The sequence below is a fragment of the Phalacrocorax aristotelis genome, unplaced genomic scaffold (assembly GCF_949628215.1).
Source record: "Phalacrocorax aristotelis unplaced genomic scaffold, bGulAri2.1 scaffold_113, whole genome shotgun sequence".
Taxonomy (NCBI): Eukaryota; Metazoa; Chordata; class Aves; order Suliformes; family Phalacrocoracidae; genus Phalacrocorax; species Phalacrocorax aristotelis.
The window spans coordinates 81,685-93,594 of NW_027441194.1; the positions used below are offsets into that span (position 1 = coordinate 81,685).

General features: G+C 59.1%; 1 long non-coding RNA gene across 1 annotated transcript; it reads right to left on the bottom strand.

Moving 5' to 3' along the window:
• Positions 1-4,369: 4,369 nt before the first annotated feature.
• Positions 4,370-9,471, bottom strand: LOC142051031 (uncharacterized). The gene is made up of 3 exons (XR_012658263.1): positions 9,280-9,471; positions 4,778-4,837; positions 4,370-4,687 (listed from the first exon to the last, which is right to left on the bottom strand). It is a non-coding gene; the product is annotated as an uncharacterized LOC142051031 (long non-coding RNA).
• Positions 9,472-11,910: the final 2,439 nt, after the last annotated feature.

An 11,910-nucleotide genomic window follows, 5' to 3' on the forward strand; every position in this document is an offset into this window, starting at 1 on the left:
GTCAGGGCCTCTTCTGGTTCTCTCAGTGCCCCACCAGCAGGTAGGCTGGGAGAGGACACAGCTGGGAAAGCTTTCCCAGCTAACTGACCAAAGGGATATTCCATACCATTTGACATCATGCTCAGCACACACAGCTGGGGGAAGAAGGGGGAGTCCTTGGGGGGGGGGGGGGGGGGGAGGGAGGGCGGGGGCTACGGCATTTCTCTCCCTAAGTAACCATTACACATGACAGAGCCCTGCTTTCCCAGAGGTGGCTCAACACCTGCCCGCCGAAAAGGAGGAGTGAATTAATTCCTTGCTTTGCTTCCACGCACAGCTTTTGCTTTACCTATTAAACCGTCTTGATCTCAACCCATGATTTTTCTCACTCTTACCCTTCCAGCTCTCTCCCCCAGCCCACTGAGGGTGGAGCGAGCAAGCAGCTCCCTGGTGCAGAGTTGCCAGCTGGGGCTAAGCCACGGCACGCGCTTGTCCCGGTTTGGCAGGGAACGGACCGTCCGTCGCCTGGCTCCTGGGGCGACGGGCTGCTGGGCAGAGGGGGAGGCCACCAAAGGTGAGGAGCAGGGCACGGGACAGTAGGAAGAGAGAAGAGAAGAGCGGCATCCGGCTGGACGGGGCGGGGGGGACGTGTGTGCGTGTAGTGAGAAGGCACGAGGCAGGGAACAGGACGGCCAGAGAAGGACAGGGAGCCTGACGGAGGTGGAGATAAAAGCAGCAGAGAGAGGGGAAGAGAGGCAGCAGAAAGAGGGAAGAGCAGGACACAGACCAACAAAGAAGGAAGAGGAGCAGGCTGGAGACGCACAAAGAACCTGGGGCAGGCAGCACGACAGCGAGGGAGGAAAGAAGAATAGGGGCAGGAAGCTGGACCGAGCGCGATGGAGAAAGACAAGATAAGCGACAAGAACAGGGCAGAAAGGGAAGAATGAAGCCACGGGGACAGGGAGCCGAGACAGCCAACGACGGAGGGAAGGGGCCGGGGAGGGAACACCACAAAACAAACCACGGGGCTACGTGGTACAGAGCACGAGAAGGCAGAGAATTAACAATTAGGGACAGGGAGCCAGAAAAACAACAACAAAACAACACCCAAAACAAAGGGAGATGGGGAGCAAAAGGAATCGCAATGCGTACAGAAAGAAGAGAGAAACAATTCTAAAAGAGGGTCACGGGGAAGCCAGAGACAGCAAGATGGAGAAAGGACAAAAGCTACAGGCTACAGGGCAGAGAGGGAAGAATTAATGGATAGACACAGAGAGCTGGGCAGAAAGAGGTGGAGAAAGGCTGAAGATCACACGGCCAACAGGGAAGAGAGAAGAGAGGGAGGAATTTTAAAAACAGGGGCAAGAAGCCAGAGAGAGGGAAAGAGAGGCAACATTAAAATGGGGACAAGCCACAGGGCGGCGAGGAGGGAACCGATGAATAAGAACAGGAGACCAAAGAGAACACAACGTAGAATGGAAAAAAGGAACAGCGGCCCAACAGGGAAGGAGGAATTAAAGATCAGGCACTGGGAGGCAGACAGAGACACATGAAGAAACAAGTGGGAAAAAAAAAACAAAAACCAAAAACACAACTACAGCAACGGGCTACAAAGACAGAGAGAGAGGGAAGAAAGAAAACATAGCAGCAAGGAGCTGGACAGAGAGAGATGAGGACAAACAAATAGCACGGGTCTACGTGACAGAGAACGTGGAATTAGAACACAGAGAGAGGGAGCTGGACAGAGAGAGAGGCCGAGAGAAACATCTAGACGGGCTACAGCGGGCAGAGGCAGGAATTAAAACCTAGGGACAGGGAGCTGGACAGAGAGAGACGGAGATCACAGGGAACAGCGGCGGGTGCAGGAAGAACAGGAATTCATGAACAGGGAAAGGGAGCTGGACAGAGAAGAACTCAGAAAGGCAAGAACAGTAGCAGGGTACAGAGCAGACGAATTAAAAAGCGCGGCGGGAGCGTTGAGGCAGACAGAGATTAAGAAAAAAGCCACGGGCTACGTGGCAAAGCAGGAGGAATTCAGAAACGGGGATGGCAACCAAGGGAGAGTGAGCTGGTGAAGGACAACGGGCATTCCAAGTGAGGGACGGGGAGCTGGGAAAAGCGAGGCAGAGAAAAACAGAATCACAGAGAGAATCAAACAAAGCCAAAAAAGAAGAAACTGAACAACAGGAACAGGTGTAACCAAAGCGATGAAATCAACCAACCAGAGACGGTGTTCCATTACGGGAACGTGGAGCGTACGAATCGGTGTGTCTGTCGATCTGCATTTTAGTCACTAGGCGATCGTTAATGTCAACAGAACAACAGACAACGTGCTTCTGTCAGAAAAGGACGACAAAACGCGGTTTCGTGGAGCGGACTGAGAAAACTAGCCAAGAAGGTAAAAAGGTAATTCCGGCAGGGGGAGATCACGACCACCGACTCACAGACCACCACCGACCCAAGTAATACCACCTACTCAGAAGAGAACAACGGAAGAGGACAACCGAGCCTGCGCAGCGATTTACATACGGAACGAGCAAGTTTGTACCGATCAGCAGACAGGACAATAATGAATATATATGAATACGTAAAATTTTGATCTACAAATTGTACGGGAAAGGTGTGTGAGGTACGCACGCCAGGAGGAGCGATCCCCCATGCATCTGGCGCCGTGAATAAAGAATGCCTGCTCTTTAATACTAAATTGGCGTTGAGGAGTCGTTTCCGATTTTACCGCGTTTTTCGGTAACACAGGGAGTCAGACCAAGAGGGCCAGAGAAAGACAAAATACCGACAGGCTACAGGACAGAGCAGGAGGAATAAAAAAACGGAGCCAGAGCCAGGCAGAGAGAGGCGGAGATAGAAAAAGGAGCCACAGGCTACAGGACAGAGAGAGGGAGGACTGAAAAAGACGGGGAGGCAGGGAGCCACTCAGAGCGAGATGGAGAAAGAAGGTGCGGGGGGGGCCCAAAAGAAAAAAAAAAATAATTTTGCAGCAGGTAAGGAAAGAGAGGGGGCCGGGGGAGAGACAGGGAGGGCCCAGGACGCACAAGAGAGGCAACGGGGCCCCACTGGCCCAGGACTCACCGCGACTCTCGCTCTCAGCGCTGCTGGCACAATTTAGCCGTTCAGATGCTTCTTTCCCCTCCTCTCCTCCCTGCCTCTTCTGCAGCTCCAGACTCTAGGCCGTCCTCCACCTGAAGAGAACACATGGGTGTCTTACAGCTCTTACGAGATGAGGCTTCCTCGGCACGTAGCCTAGCTCGCTCGTGCTGGAGCTGGGAGCAGGCGCACTGGGCAAGGGGGGCCAGGGGAGGCTGAGGGGGAGCTCTGGTGAGCTGGAGAGTCGGCCATCTTCTGCACCCTGGGCAGGGGGAAAAGGTCATCATCCTCCTCCTCCTTTCCTTCTTCCCTTCTATCAGCTCCCGAGTAACTCCTAGGGCTGCCCTCACCCACTCGCCTTTAGCATACCAGAAGCCTGCCTCGGCGGGTCGTTTGAAGCTTCCCATCCCACCAGCCCCAGTAGTGCAGGCACACAAGGAGACACCCCTGCACCCACCAAAGGCGCTCGCTCACCTCGCCGGCAGCCCTAGGCCTCACCCGACACAGGGAATCGTGTCCGACACACCACCACGCTGCAGCAGGAGCGGAGGAGGCCTTTCCTTACCAGGAAGCAGCAACGAGCACGGCGGCATCACCTCGCAGGCACCGCAGCATCGCAGGGCTGTTACCTGCGGAGAGAGCAATGGGGATCACAGGGACGCCACCGCGCGTGCGCGGCTCCCGGGCTCAGTACCCAATTCTGGTCGCTGGGCAGCAGCATTATCTGAATTACTCTTCTCGATTAATACCATCCAGAAACCATAACTTGGCTGCATCCACAGAGCTTCTATTCCTCTGCACCTTTCCCCCTCGCAGCCCCAGCAGCACCATTCATTGCCTCTGCACCAAACAGCAAAGCGTCTCGAGCATTTGTCCTTTCCTCTCGACCGCTTAAAAACGTCTGGTGCTTGCTACTGTCCATGCCACTGCCCCCCGCATGCCCGAGGGAGGAGAAGCAGCACAGCAAACCTGGGGAACAAGGTTGGGTTCCCCACCCCCGCAGAATAAGCCCCAGGAACTGCTGGTAGGCATGTGGCATCAGGGTTGTGATAGGGTTTTGTTTTGGTTTTCTTTTTTTCCCCGCCTTCTTTACATAATGTAATAATTGGGGTTGCTTTTCCAAACTACTGAGTTCTGTGGGGACTTTTTGTGCTTTTACCCTACAAAAAATGGTCATTTTCACTTTCGGTTTTGTGCATGAGAATGGTTGGTGGGTGCTTTTAGGTGGTTGTTCCTTCCCCACCACCACCCTTTTTTTCCTTTCCAGCTGCACAAATCCAGCTGGAGTTGGCTTTCCCAGAAGCCCCAAGTTGTTTTCTTTCCACCAGAATTCTTTCTGTTTTTTCACCCCCCATTGCAGACCCAGAGTAAGGGGTTTGAGGTATTTTTGTGCCCAGGCAGCAGCTCCCAGGCTGCATAAGCAGCCCCACAGGGGGAAGTCCCCGTTTGAGGGAATCGGCCCCAAATTGGGATGGGAAAGTGAAGAGAAGGAGAAAAAACCCTGAATAACCTGAAAAAGAACACCTACTCCAGCCCACCAAGCACCGGTCACCTTGCCTGACTCACCTCCAGGGCCCAGATCACGCTCGGCTCATCGCTTAGCACCCTCGGATCACAAAAAAAAAAAAGAGTAAAACCCATAATGGAGCCCTATAGCCATCAGTCACATCTTCCCTCCAGTACTACACAGACTCACCTTCTTACAGCGCTCCCCTGGGCCCTCCTCCGTTGCCCTGCACGACTCATCCATCTGCACCTGGAAAAACAGCGTTACTGAACAAGTCACCTGGAGGCACAGCAACAGCTTAACCATTCCACAGCTCTTGTGCCCACGTAGGAATACCGTCTAGAGCCCAACTACAGCCTGCCGTTAAAGGAAATGCATTAAATCAAACGTTAAGCCCTCGCACGTGCAAGCCGGAACAGCAAAAACACCGCACGCTCGCGCACCCAGGGCGCAGCCCGACGGAGGTCCATGCGCACCTCGCCGGTTTGATGCAGAGCCACCCAGCATCCCTGCGAGCACAGCTGCAGGCGCAACAGCAGTTTCACCTACACCCATCTCGGCGCGCAGCGCTTCTGAAGCTTTAAACTGAAAGCCCTACCTTGACGCTTGGCCACACTAGAAGCGAGCCGTAGCTAGAACTCCACAGAAACACAGCAACACAAATTGCGCACCCACAGCGGCGACAGCTTCGCAGCTATTTAGACCTGGAACAACAGAGAAAAGTAAAACAGCTTCATCACCCGCACAGGAAAAGCGGCAGACGGAGACAAAGGGTCAGCATTCATAGCCCTTACAGAACACAGGCGTTCTCTCTCCTTCCATTCCTAAACCCATCTCTTAGGTCTAAATATCGCAGCCCTGCTGTGGCAATAGCGAGAGCAGGGAACAAGAGCCCTGCCGCCGGCCGTTTGTGCGGCAGGACACAAAAACAGAGGGACATGTTTTGCCACGCACAACCCTGAATCTCCTGAAAATTTATGTTTACTAAAAATAGCCATTGGGAACATATTCCCAAAAACATTCGGCAATGAAACTTTTATGTGTTTGACACCCGCACATTTTTTGGGAACTTGCTATTTGCTTCCTGGTTTTGCTGGTCTTCCCTCAGAAGTTCTACCTGCAGCCAAGTTATTCATTCCTACCCGCCCGACCGGTTCAAGCATTCACCTTCCTGGTATTACCAGCACATTGACACAGGCGAGCAACTTAACTGCTCTTCTAAAACTATCCAAATGACAATTACAGCCCTGAAAGAGGAGTGGAAGAGAAGAAAAGGAGAGATCAGGCAGCAAAAGTGCTCTGCAGGCTGCTGCCGGCCAACACTGCACTCTTTTGTTAAAGCCACCCCGCCCCCCCAAACGCAAACAAAAAAACCCCATGACTGTGGAATGCGTTTTTTTTCTTTTCAGCAGTCCTTTTGGAGCTCATCCCTGTCTCAGCATCTTGTCTTGTCAGAGCATGAAGTGCAGATGATCTGTATCCCGATGACATTTGCATGGGATGAATACATTTTCAGAAATAGACCAGATCCGTGAGACTCCTGTCACCTTTGTGGTTTTAACAATCGTAACTCAATTTTATTGACTGACACACTTATGAGAAAACTAATTAACTTTGAAACTTAGCCTCTCCTCGGGGAAAAAACATGTTAGACACCAAGTGAAACCGATTCAGAGCTCCGAACCACGATGGAGCCGACAGAGCTGTTGTGACTTAGTTTGTATGATTAATTAATTGGTTAATAACTATTCTAAGCAGCGCAGAAAGAAGAGCTGGACCCAAAGAGGGTGCGCTGCGCTGGATCCAAAAAGCACCCTTCCTCCAGAGACCCGCCTCAGGTGGCGAGTTCGCTCTGGTGCATGCCGGCCTCCCGAACTTCGGGGTCCGATGTGACCGGACCCCCACCTCCGGGGAGGGTCCTCGTACCCTGCCCAACCCCTGCTTTCCCCTGCAGCCCCCAATGCCCCCACCCCCCAGCCTGCACAAGCAGCCAAACCGGCTGCTGCTTTTGGCCCCCAAACCAGCTCACTTTGGGACCGGTTCTGAGCCAAAAAGCCCAGCTGCTGAGCCTGTTCTCAAGTCCCAAAAATGCAGCACTTGACCTCTGCTCCTCAGCCCAAAACCACACGACTTAGTCCCCTCGCTCAGGCCCTCAAAACGCACGACTCGATCTGTTTCAGGGCCCCGGCATCAGCCACAGGAGCCTGCTCTCAAGGCCCAGGAACAGAAGAGCTGTGCTCTCCCCGTTCAGGGACCAAACCAGCTGAGCCTGGCTGCGTCCCGGCCCCCTCCGCAGTCCCCACGGGCAACGCTCAGGGCCGCGGAGAGCGCAGCCACCCCACAGCCCTGCACCCCCACGGCCCACGCGGGCACTGTCGGGGAGGCCTTGGGAACTGAACTGCGCGGGCCCGGCCCCGCACCCCAGCGGGGCAGCCCAGCGCCGGCCCGGCAGCGCTTTCTTCCTGCTCTCGCAGGCCGCGTTTCCCCGGCAGCGCCGGGCCCGCACCCCAACCCCACAGGGGGCCGGGCCCAGCCCGCCTCCAGCAAACCGCGGCGGCAGCAGCCAGGGTCCTTGCCTGCCTCGCGGGCAAGGGGGGACCCGCCCGGCACCACAGGAGCCCCCGCCGGGGTCGCCGCCGCCGCCCGACCCCGACGAGGAGCAGCCGAGAGCCGGGTGGGGCTGCCCCTACTTCCCCACGGCCGGGCACGGGCTCGGCCCCAAAACACAACCACCGACCCACGAAAGCGCTCGGCCCGGGGCCACTGCTGCCCGCAACCCCCCCCCGGGGACTCCGCGGACCGGGAGACCCCACAGCCGAAACCCGCCGACCCACAGCGCGCCCGGCCACGCGGCTCCTCACCTGCCCCCCGGCGCGGCTCCGGCTGCCCCACGGCCCGGCACGGAGCCGAACCCGGCCACCGGACCATCCGCCGCCCCCCCAACGCTCCGGGACGGTTCTCGTCCCTTTTCGCTCTGACGCCTCGAGCCGAGCCGGCCCCGCTCCTCCGAGCTACCGGCGGTGCCCGCTCGGCTGCTCGGGGCCAGGCCCTGTTCTCGCCCAGCCGCGAGAAGCCGCTCCGGGGTCTCCTCGGTGCGTCCAGCCCCGTGCCGTGCCGGAGCGGGGAGAGCCGGGTACGAGCGCGGAGCCCTGGGGCAGGGGTTGCCCCAGTGCCGCCGACTGTGTGGGGGTGTGTCGTCCCCCCCCGCCCCACGCGGGGGGCGCACACACGGTACACCCGCGGGGCAGGGGCATCCCCGGGGAGCCGTGCAGCCGGGCTGCGCCGTAGGAGGGAAGGGTGATGTTGGTTTCCCATTTTCCCCGCAGCCTGATCCTCCCCCTCCCCCGTACTGAGTCGCCCCCTCCCCGCCCACCCCTTCCCGCGCGTTACAGCCCGCGAAAAAGCTTTTAACAACCCGATCAACAACACTCCCTTTATCCCTCTTCCAGCAGCAGCAGCGAGAGATTAAGCCAACTGCAGCACAGAGGAAGAAGGCAAGGAGAGCCTTTTCAAGCAAGGGCAGGACAAAAATGCACGGCGTGGACAGGCACAGGAGAGGCTGCATTATCTGGAAAGCACAACACCTCCCCAATGGCAGAAAATAAGGAACGAATCGTTTCCAAGGAGCTGCAGCAGACGAATCACCTTTTTCTTTATTGCTCTCCTGCCCTTTGTTATCCAAAGCGATAGGCTTCACCACCGGGCAGAAAATATCTGCCTAGATTTACACGGACAACCAGAAACAATCAAGCCACCCAGGAAAAAGTTCACAGCAGAGGTATAACACATCAGCAGCTAAAACATTTGTTACGCAGGCACAACTAGGCACTAAACAAAGGCTTTCCAACACTGGAGGTCTAGAACAGGTAGACATTAGCACAGAAGCACAAGGGGCTCTGTCACCCTGCACAAATCTCCCCGTGCCTACACACGTACACGTTCAGAAGTTATTTATCAGAAAACGCCCAACTGAGCCATTTGCCACAGTCACCAGACTCACGACGTGATAACACGACATGACACACGAGGTGGGCTCAGAGTTTTAAGGCAAAAATACCTCCCCCGCCCCCCACCCGAGATCTTTCAGGCTCCAGACCTGCCATCTCCCCGCACCAAACCTACCCGGCCAAAGGGTTTCAGGTGGCCCAAAACACAGTACACAGAAAATAGACGGGGAAAGCCCTACATTGTGCAAAAGCGAACGATGCCCGACCAGGGCTTCTCTGCGGGGCCCGGGCCCGGCACGGAGCCGCCCCCCCCCACCCCGGGGTCGGGCCCGGGCCCGGGCCCGGCACGGAGCCGCCCCCCCCCACCGCGGGGTCGGGCCCGGGCCCGGGCCCGGCACGGAGCCGCCCCCCCCCCACCGCGGGGTCGGGCCCGGGCCCGGGCCCGGCACGGAGCCGCCCCACCCCCACCCGGGCCCGGCAGGGAGCCGCCCCACCCCCACCCCGGCCCGGGCCCGGCACGGAGCCGCCCCCCCCCCCCCCACCCCGGCCCGGAGCGGCCCGGGCCCGGGCCCGGCCCGGAGCCGCCCCCCCCCCCCACCCCGGCCCGGGCCCGGGGTCGGGCCCGGCACGGAGCCGCCCCCCCCCACCCCGGCCCCGGCCCCGGGCCCGGCACGGAGCCGCCCCCCCCCACCCCGGCCCCGGGCCCGGGCCCGGCACGGAGCCTCCACCGCTGCCCGAACTCACTCACCAGCGCTCTCCGGCCCCTGGCCACGGCCGCGCTGCTCTCCCAGGCGGCTGCCGCAGGCGAGGGTCGGGCGCTGCCAGGCCTCCAGGAGTCCTGAGGAGCTGGCGGCCACCGCAGGGGATGGCTGCCTGCGGTCGGACTGCCGCGGTGCTCCCCGCCCAGCTCCGAGCAGTCTCCGCCGGCCACGGGCTTCCCACGCCGGGCCGCAGAGGGGCCCCGGCACCGCAAAGAGACACCTCGCGGCGCAGCCGCCCCACGCACCGCTCCCACCTCCGCTCCGCCGCGCTGCGCCACCGGAAGCCGGAGCCCCGCGGGGCGGCCCTTAGAGGGCGGCCGGAAGGACCGGCCCCCACCGGCCCCTCCCCCGCGCCGGACCGCCCCCGCGCCCAGCCGTTGAGCGCCAGCGCCCCCTGCTGGCCGGGCCGCGCTCAGCTCGCGAGGGCGCCGTGGGCCGGGCGGGGGGGGACGCGCCGGCTCGGGGCCAGCTCCTTTCGGGGCGAGCGAGCGAGCGGGAAACCCCTGCGGGCCCCGGTCACGGCCGGGCGGAGCCGCGCGCCCTCCCAGAGCTGCTCAACGGGGCTGCCCCTCGTGACACATACCGAGCCGTCCGCGACGGGAGCGGGCAGAGGAGGAAGGGGCCGGCGGCCGCGGGGCCCTGGCCGCAGGCACGGCGAGGGGTGGGGGGCTGGGGCCCGTGGGGCCGCCCTGCTGGGTCACTGCCCTGCGCCGCACCGCGCTGGGGGCTGGGGCCCGACCGGCGCCGGGGGACCGGGGGCAGCCACGAGCAGAGGGCCTGAGCTTAGCCACGGCCAGCAGAACACCCCGAAGCGTGAGACGCTGCAAGGCCAAGGTGGTCCTTGGCAATGGGGGCGCCTGGGCTCGGCCTCCGCCTTACCCGTCCTGGGTCTGCGTGGCGTTCCAGGGGAATGGTGTTTTCCTTGTGCGGAAGGTGGGCTGGCCGGTCGGCCGTGCCCCGGCCGTTACCGATCCTGCCAAAGGCGCTCGCACGCTCTGGCCCATTACTGCTGCGGTGCCGCGCTGTAGCAGAAAGAAGAGGTGTTGTGTTATCTCACAAAAAGCCTCCTATGGTCAGTTGAAGAAATAACCTCTTTCCGTGGCACTGACTCTTTTCGTACAGTCCATAGCCGGCTTTCGGCTTTTGTCTTTACAGCATTCAGTTTGCTTTCTGCCTAGCTTTCTACCTGCTGTGAAACATTTGGATGGTTTTTTCTTTTTGGTTTTTTTTTCCCCTACTTGCTCCACAACTCCCACACCAACCACCCAGCGCGGCTCGCCTTTCAGCCCCCAGACCGAGGAGCCTTGCCCTGGGACGGCCCTTACATGTCAGCAGAGTTGTTCCAGCTCTCACCCTGTCCCTACCCAGCTGAGGACGTCTGTGTCCGTGGGAGGCACCCAGAAACTCCCCCTGCTGCGTGGCAGTCCCCTGCCCCGTCAGAGAAAACTGTGGCAATATCGGCTAAGTTTAAAAGCGTCGGCAGGAGGTGCAGAATACGTAAATAAAGCGGCGGTTGGCTGCCGGGTATGGGTGCAATATAAATACATTTTGTTTATAGGCCTTCGTGCCTATTCAGCGTTGAACGGCACCGCAGCCCACCCAGCCCGGGGCTCGGAGAAGGGTCTCTCCAAGGGCACAACCTAAGGCAGCGCAGGAAGCCCAGCTGCCACGCTCCCAGTCGCTACGGGACGCTCGCTTACAGTTACACTAACGAGGGTACGGATGAGGCTGGAACTAGCAGAAATGCTGACTCTTCTGGCCTTTTATTCGTGGAAGGTACAGCGCGCGAGCCTCGGCGGCTCACAGGAGAAGCGTGCAGTGCTGCCTGACTCTCATTCTCAGCTCACGTACTACTGCCAAAGCTCCTGCCCTGTGCTGTGCCAGATGCCGGCTGGCGTGAGCGCCTGGGCTCCTGAGGGACCCCCTTGTCCTGAGAGCCAGAAGTACTCACTTCCCTTTGCATGAGGCCTGTAGGAGATATACCCTGCAATTTTAAAAATCTGTATCAAACGTGGCAGACTCAAAAGAGGGCATTTTTAAAAAGGCAGGTTTGTTTTCTTTTTTAACTTTACGATCTACAGCCTAGCAAAGAGCTCCCTTTCAGTGTCAGTCGCTTGGCTTTCTCCCCTACTGACGAGGTCCCAGCCGCCCGGTGAGATCTCGCTGGAGATATTCTCAGTTTCCCTCGAGTACGTGGCTGCCCTGGCCCGAGGCCAGCGAAGAAGCTGACTTTGCCCGTGCCTGAATCAGCAACACGTCCAGCAGGCGACTTGCAGAGCCCAGGGAACCCTCGTAAAGAGGTTTGGGGGTGGGGCGCGCCACATCTGCGGCATCGGCCGTGGGAAAGGACCGGCGCAGTAAAACAGGTGGGTGAAACCGCGGCGCGCGCCAATACGTGCTGCTGCCTGGGGCATCGCTTTGCTGCGGGTCAAGTCAGATGCTCTCTGTAAGAGCGAGTCAGGGTAAAGGCAGCAGCAGATTTCTTTTCTGCTCATTTTAACAAAGGCTGGACGGAGCCCATAGAGGAAGGCACTACGCGTCTTGCTGGGTTTGTTTCCCTGCCTTCTCGTAAGCTGTCGCGGAAACTTGCACGAGGAAAGCCTGTGCAAGCTGA